At 41.8% G+C, this 8491-nt stretch overlaps 1 long non-coding RNA gene across 1 annotated transcript; it reads right to left on the bottom strand.

The window, feature by feature from the left end:
* Positions 1–2423: 2423 nt before the first annotated feature.
* On the bottom strand, positions 2424–8128 carry LOC115279475. Its single transcript, XR_003903458.1, has 2 exons — positions 8071–8128; positions 2424–3105 (listed from the first exon to the last, which is right to left on the bottom strand). It is a non-coding gene; the product is annotated as an uncharacterized LOC115279475 (long non-coding RNA).
* Positions 8129–8491: the final 363 nt, after the last annotated feature.

Raw genomic sequence — 8491 nt, 5'->3', positions numbered from 1 at the left:
GAGGTTAATATAAAAATATACAAAGAAGTTCTACAACTCAACAAGAAAATAATAATGCAATTAAAAATGGGCAGAGGACCCGAATAGACATTTTTCTAAAGAACACATACACATGGCCAACAGACACAGGAAAAGATACTCAATATCCCTCATCATCAGGGAAATGCAAATTAAAACCATAATGAGGCATCACTATATATCTGTCAGAATGGCTAAAATCAAAAACAAAAGAAATAACTAGTGTTGGCGAGGATGTGGAGAAAAAGGAACCCTCGTGCACTGTTAGTGGGAATGCAAACTGGCACAGCCACTGTGGAAAATTGGAAGAAGGTTACTCAAAAATTAAAATTAGAATTACCATATGACCCAGTCATTCTACTCCTAGGTGTTTACCCAAAGAAAACAAAAACTAATTTGAAGACATATCTGCACCGTTATGTTTATTGTAGGATCATTTACAACAGCCAAGATATGGAAGTGGCCCAAGGGCCCATTGATAGATAAATGGATATAGAAGATAGAGCATAAATGTTATGGAACATCACTCAGCCATAAAAAGAATGAAATCTTGCCATTTGCAACAACATGGGTAGATCTAGAGGATATTATGCTAAGTGACAGAAGTCAGCCAGAGAAAGACAAATACTATATGATTTCATTCATACGGCGAATTTAAGAAACAAAACAAATGAACAAATTTTTAAAAAGACAAACAAAAAAAACCCAGATTTAATATAAAGAACAAACTGGTGATTGCCAGAGGGTAGATGAATAGGGGGTTGGGGAAAATAGGAGAAGGAGATTAAGAGTACACTCATCTTGAACATTGAGTAATGTATGAATTGTTGAGTCACTACATTGTCCACCTAAAACTAACATAACACTGCGTGTTAATTATCCTTGAATAAAAAACAATGTTAGCCATGAGTCAAGTAAACATAGTAATACAAAATCAGTGCTCATGTAAAATAGTTAGATCCAATTTGTGTTTCTGGCACATAGAACAAGCTAAGGTTATCCACTCAATGACAACAACTACTTTTTACCAATATTTGTGGAGCTTACTTTTAAGATTTTCCCTGATATGTGATCTAATGGAGACTATGAACTAAACTTTGGGCAAGGAACCTTTTGGAAATACCAAGTGGCTGTCTGGATGTTTTTAAAGGTCGTAGTAGCTGTCTGGATGTTTTTAAAGGTCGTATGAGTGGGTAATATATCTAATTTGTTTCCAAATAGCACTTTAAAACTTTTTAAAATGTATACCTATTCCAAATGTGACTCAAAACTAAAACCAATAAGCTTTTTTTTCTTTTTAAATAACTTAACCATGAACACAAGAAGGTGCAAAGGAGGCATTTTTTGGTCTAGACTCACTTCCAAAATGACTGGCCAGACACTCTGACAGCTGACTGTGGTCAGCAGGACACCAGGAAGTGGGGGTGCAACTCACACTTGCAGTAGGACCCATCACAAATTTTCAGTGCCCCCTGCCTCACGACAAACAACCGTAGGCCCCACAAGCAGACCGTTGGCAGGTTGAAATCTAGGGAGATCCAAGCCAAGCTCTCAGGATATAAAATGAGGCAGAAGGACAATCTTATCCTGAGGTTCTCCTCCATACAACGAATGACACGTAAGACATAAAAAAGAAAACAATGCTGTCCCTGGACGGAAAAGAACCAATAAACAATAAGTAACCCAAAATGAGAGTCACCCAGGAGTAATATCCAGAGAACTAGTTCTTCAAGTGTCTTTGATCAAGAAAGTAGGGATAGAAGGATCATACCTCAAGATCATAAAAGCCATATATGAAGGGCACCTGGGTGGCTCAGTCAGTTAAGTGTCCGACTTTGGCTCATGTCATGATCTCACAGTCCATGGGTTTGAGCCCTGTGTCAGGCTCTGTGCTGACAGCTCAGAACCTGGAGCCTGTTTCAGATTCTGTGTCTCGCTCTCTCTCTCTGCTCCTCCCCAGCTCACTCTCTGTCTCTTTCTATCAAAAATAAAAGACATAAAAAAATTTTAAAACAAAACATATATGAGAGACCCAATGCTAATACCATCCTCCATGGAGAAACACTGAGCCCTTTCCCCCAAGGTCAGGAACAAGACAGGGATGTCCACTCTCGCCATTGTTATTCAATATAGTGTTGGAAGCCTTAGCTTCAGCAACCAGTCAACATTACTGCCCTCATGTGATCCGACTCTGAGCAGAATTCAGAGACGCTGTCTTGGTAAGGTTTTTTGCCTTTTCGGCTTAGATGTCCCCAGACTCAGCTACAGCCCCCCCAGAGAATGGGATGCCCATGCCATCCCATGAGGGTCTCCAAAGCTACATAAGAGGGAAAAAGCTTTTTCCCCCTATCCTCTTAATTTCAGTAGCTGGAGTATAAAAATTAAAGAGGAAAAAAAAAGCCAGATTAACAGGAGAAAATGTTTATTTCACATGAGTACAAAGGGTTCCCAGAAGAGGCGAAGATGCACCGTGGGTTAGACTAGAAGCTTACACACTGTTTTAGTAAAGCACATGCACTACGGCAAAGTGTGTGCATGGAGGAAACGGGGTGTGGGCTTTGGGGCGGTGAACTGTGGGAAGGTAAACACATGGGGTCACCCAATGAAAGACCAGGATTATTTCAGCGAGGTTGCTTTAGGCAGACTCCAGCCATGCGGTCTCCCGTGACCAAGAGTTGTTTTCTTCCTAGTGCAGGAGAGGCGAGGAAGCCCCTCAACAAGGGGATTTGATGCTCTGCTTCTAGGCAGGTTGGGGGAGGGCGGGGGGCTCTCTGTGCCTGAGGTCCGAATTGTCAGCCACTCAAAAGAGTCTTTGTGCCAAAGCGGCATATTCGGGGGGTGGGGGGTGGTGTCTTCTGGTCCGCTTGCACTCAGCAGGTGGCTTACCGGGTTGCCTGTTGCAGAGAAGGGGTTGGTTCCCTGGGTAAGTGGCTGCAGGTTGTGAGCCACAGTTCTGTTTTTATATATGATCTGGCCATCGTTTGGGTATTCAGTCCCTTACTCTCTTCTGCTTTGTGACCCCTGAGGACTTGATAAGGACCCAGAGCAGCACTAGATGCCTTTAAAATCGTTTGATGTGGTCTGTCCCTACAAAATAAAAGATGAAAAACGTTAACATAATTTTAAAATAGAGAATTTAGTAACTGCTCATATAATTAAAGAAAAATTAACTTCAAGCCTCACCCAGTATTTTTTTACTGTAGCCTGTATTGGCTGAATTATTGGGACAGTCAGATTCTGGAGATCTGAAATGACTCACAGGCAACTTCCCCAGCATGTCGAGTACAAAGATCAAAAAAGAAAGGGATATTATTGTTGCTCCCCATGTAGCATAAAATATTGTGGTATTTGGTTTCTTAATGAGGGCATCAGATTTGTGTGTGATGATGAGAGATACTAAGATGGCATCTAGAAGTTACTTTGAATTAAAAAAAAAGTAAGATACTACTTTGAAACAAAGAAACACAGAGTTGTTATAATTTTATTTTAAAATTTCCTTTATGGCCTTTTAAAGCAAACCTATCATTGGTAAGAGTCATGGAGTAGTCACACACAGATCTCTGTGCAAAAATATATAGTTAGCAGTACATTGCTGAGCTAAAATGTGTTGTATATGATTATACATTTTAAAAGCTAGGATTTAAGAAGCTAGGATAAAGATCATATTACATTAAAAATTTTTTAATGTTTATTTCATTTTGAGATAGAGAGACAGAGCATGAGTCGAGGAGGGGCAGAAAGAGAGGGAGGCATAGAATCCAGAACAAGCTCCAGGCTTTGAGCTGTCAGCACTGAGCCTGACGCAGGGCTTGAACCCACCAACCGAGAGATCATGACCGGAGCTGAAGCTGGACGCATAACTGACGGAGCCATCCAGGCGCTCCTGATCACACTGCATTTTAGATCAGGCATTCTGGTGGCTTAACGTGTTAACGCGAGAGATGCAGTCAAGGGTTTAGATCATTTTACAGTGAACAGTTAACTAGTAGCTTTGCTGACTCATTTGGGGAATGACAAAGAGGATCAGTTATAAACCATCACTTGGGGATTTTGTAAAATGAAGAATTCCTTTCCCTGCATTTCGTTTGTGTTTGCCGTGAAGGCCACATGGCTCCGGGAGAAGTCGCTGGGCACACTGGACTCCTGGCACGCCCCCAAACACACACTAAGCCACAAAGCCAATTGCAGAGGCTTCACTTCCAAACGTGTCTGAAGGTCACTAATTAGGGGGAAAACAAAGTCCCAGATTTAGCAGAGGTTTGAATAAAATAAGCAAGCCCTAGTTAGAGAGGGAGCCTTCTTTGTTTGGGTGAATTTCAATTGTTTTTACAAATAAAGAAATCCTGAAAAGTCTCCAATTATCTGCATTCCTTCAACTGGGAGAAAGGCCGTTTTCTCCCAGGGGGCAGAATACCTACTCCCTGTAAAATGCTGGGGTGAGCTGTTGGCAAGAGGCGGGAGGTACACACAGCCAGTCATCAATGCGGTGGTTCTGTTGCTCAAAATTTATTTTTGAACGCTGGTGTGTGTGGCTCATAACAGGGTCACGTTGCTAAGTCAGTGGGTTGCGTGTTTCCTGATCTCATTAGTCTGGTACAACACATGCTCTGTGTCATTCCCAGGACAGAGGGAATGTCCGGCCGTTGAGATACTCTTAAGACCTGCCACCAAAACAAAGGAAGACGTAAGGCTCCTGCCCAGGAGAGCGCACGTTCTCCACAGTCTCTCACTCTGCATGAGGACAGGACACACCCTAGAAAATACTTCTTAGGTGCTCTGAGGTGCTAAATATGAATACGAACTAATAGTGATAATAAACCCCATTGCTGTTAGCACTTAGCTTGCAAAATCATTTCATATACGTTGTCTCACCACATCGGCAGCGAAGTCCTGTGGATTACATTAGACAAGCACCACCATCTCTGCTTTATTTATTTTTATGAATAGTTTATCACCAAGTTGCTTTCCATATAACACCCAGTGCTCTTCCCCACAAGTGCCCTCCTCCATGACCATCTTCCCCCCTTCCCCTTCCCCCCTCCCTCTTCAGCCCTCAGTTTGTTCTCAGCATTCAAAAGTCTCTCATGGCTTGCCTCCCTCCCTCTCCCCAACTCTTCCCCCCGACTTTCCTTTCCCATGGTCCTCCATTAGGTTTCTCCTGTTCTCCTGTTAGACCTATGAGTGACAGCATATGGTATCTGTCCTTCTCCTCCTGACTTATTTCGCTTAGCATGACACCCTCAAGGTCCATCCACTTTGCTACAAATGGCCAGACTTCATTCTTTCTCATTGCCAAGTAGTACTCCACTGTGTATATATACCACATCTTCTTGATCCACTCATCAGGTGATGGACATTTAGTCTCTTTCCATGCTTTGGCTATTGTAGAAAGGGCCGCTATGAACATCGGGGTACATGTGCTCCTATGCATCAGCACTTCTGTATCCCTTGGGTAGATCCCCAGCAGTGCTATTGCTGGGTCATGAGGAAACTGACTTGTGGCACAACCGGTTAAGCGTCCAACACTTGATCTCAGCTCAGGTCACAATCTCTCGGTTTCTGGGTTCAAGCCCCACATCCGGCCCTGTGCTGATGGTGCAGACTCTGCTTGGGATTCTCTCTCTCTCTCTCTCTCTCTCTCTCTCTCTCTCTCTCTCAAATAAATAAATAAATAAATAAATAAACTTACAAAAGTCTAAGCACATTCTCATGAAATCAAATACGAAATACTTGTTTTGTTTTTATCAAATGTTAATTCCAGTAAAGTTAACACATAGTTTTATATTAATTTCAGTTATACAATTTAGTGATGCAACCATTCTGTACATCCCAACAAGCGCACTCCTTACCCATCTAATTCCAAACTAGGATCTTTTTCAGTGGCCATAAAACCTCAGCTTCTTGAGGCACCTGGGTGGCTCAGTCAGTCAAGCATCCAGCTTCGGCTCAGTTACTGGGTTCAAGCCCCGCATCAGGCTCTGTGCTGACAGCTCAGACCCTGGAGCCTGCTTCAGAATCTGGGTCTCCCTCTCTCTCTGCTCCTCCCCCACTTCTGGTCAGTTTCTCTCTCCCAAAAATAAACATTAAAAAAATTTTTTTTAAATCTCAGCTTCTTTTTAACCTTTAAATCTGGAACTAGAGATAATCATAATGAAAGTGATTAAATAATTTAGATAAGTATTTGAAAAACACATATTTAAAAATATATGAACATTTTAGCCATTCTAGATATTCAAGTCTTTCAACAATAATATTTACAGAATTTTTATAGTAGAAATGCTGCCAATAACTGTTTTTTAAAACTCCACTATCATGATAAAAAAAAGTTAACAAATTATTTAGACCAAGCCAAATTCAACCCTTTATTAGCACATAATAAATAGGCCATTACTGTTCTGGTTGTTTCTGTATAAATAACTAAATTAGAGCAACTGCTTGACCATATAATTAATTGTTTGGGCTCAGCTGTTTCATAGCAGAAGAGCCAATTTAACATAATTGTTCTCAGATGCATGCAAATGCATTGACAACAAGTGTTAAGTTTAAGTATTTTTTAACTTCAAGGAAGCAAAAAGATAGTTTTCTGTGACTATCCCAGTATTCTCTAGAGAGGGAACTATATCCACATATAACTGGAGGATCACCTTACTGGAGGGGTTATTTGTCTACGATGTGCAGATATGATGGGAAATGTGGAAATAAAGCAAGACCAATCAAACAAGAATAAGCAAATGCTATTCATTCAGTGCTTGCTGTAAGGAAGCCACCATCACTGACATTGGTCAGAGACTAGAAGTTCGAGAGAGGAGGGGAAAGCGTTCTAGAAGACAGAGGCTCCAGGTGTGCCCTGATTGGAGTGTGTTGACCTTGAGGAGCTGTGGTTGAGCTAACTCGAATTGGAGACCCTATTGGCTGGTTAGAAGTGTGTTAGACTTTCTCTGGTTGGTCCTAAGTTGGAAGTGAGGACAAAAATTAGGAAAGCTATCAGTTTCAATCAAGTCCTTCTATTTGGGGTTGCTTGTCCCAGAGGTTATGGTCTGGCTTCCTGGGTTGTTACTGGAGATCATGGCCTGATTTTCTACAAGCTGACATAAAGATATAAAGATAGCAGGTCGACTTCCTTGTCTGGTTGCTGCAGATTATGGGTCAGAGTTTTACTTTTAGATATAGTCTGACCATTCATTGTTTGTTTGTTTACTCTCAGGGATTGAAAACTCACTTTTATAATAAAATCTTGGTCAATAAAACCACTGTGGCAAAACCCACTTCTCTTCTCTGTAACTGCAAGCTCGGTGAAGGTCTCTTCCTTCCATGCCAGGCTCATGGCCAACAGCCTGACACGTATTACCACTCAAATGTCTCAGTGAAAGCAGGTCCAAAACGGAGCTCCTAGGATTCCCACACAATCTAGTTCATTTTGTAGTTTTCTCTTAATCAGTCAAGGGCAGCTTCATTTAACCTGGAGTCACTTTTGACTTTCTTTCTCTAACACTCTATCTGCAAATGCTGTGAGCTTTACCTTCAAAACATGTCAGAGACCTGGACATTCTCACGCCCCAACTCCCTTGTCCCTACCTTGGTACAAGGACCATACCCTGCACCTTGGACCATGCTGCTCTCCTGCCTCTCTTCAATGTACCGTCTGAAGGATAGAGTTATAACCTAAGTCACATCTTGTCATGCCTTTGCTCAAAACCTTCCAACAGTTTTTCCTTTCACTAAGGGTAAGAAGCCAAAGCGCTTTATCCCATAAGCTCTACATAATCTGGCGTCCCATATTTCTGCTCCAGCACACTGGTCTTCATGTATTTCTCAAATACTCCGAGGGTGTTCTTGCCCCAGGACCCTTGCACTTCCTATTTTCCCTTCCTGGAACCCTTTTCCTCAGATATCTGCATGCTGACCTTCTCGTTTCCTCCCAGTCTGTCCTGGTGACTTCCTTCCCTTATCTAAAACTCCAATATGCTCTTTGCTCATCTTATATCCCCACTCTCTGCCTTATTTTTTCTCCTCACCACTTATTATTACCAATACTCTGTGTATTTTACTTACTTAGAGTGTTTTCTTTCCTATTCCCCCAATCGTGAGGGCAGGCCACTTTGTTTTATTCTACTGCCAGAACTCCAGAATCTAGAACTGTGAGTATGGTACTTCAGAATTTAAAAGGCATTCTCAAGGAACTTCTAAGGTGCATACTACCTCCATTTCACAAGTCAGGAAATTGATCGCAGCAACTTAAGAGACTAGCGTAGCCACGTGGCTTGGAAGTGACAGAATCTAGTTTCCACTGTCCATGCCCAGATCCTTTTGACCACCTTTAATGTCTTTCTGAAGACCCCGCTGGTTTCCATAGTTAGTCTCGTGCTTTTTTCCCACATAATGTCTAACCCAGACTATTGACAATGATGGTCTCCTGCCTCCAGTCTCTCTTTTCCCTATTCCATCTTTCCCTGTTCAAAACCTTTACTTGACT

The sequence above is a fragment of the Suricata suricatta genome, chromosome 15 (genome assembly GCF_006229205.1).
Source record: "Suricata suricatta isolate VVHF042 chromosome 15, meerkat_22Aug2017_6uvM2_HiC, whole genome shotgun sequence".
NCBI lineage: Eukaryota > Metazoa > Chordata > Mammalia > Carnivora > Herpestidae > Suricata > Suricata suricatta.
This window is presented reverse-complemented; position numbering and strand designations above follow the sequence as displayed.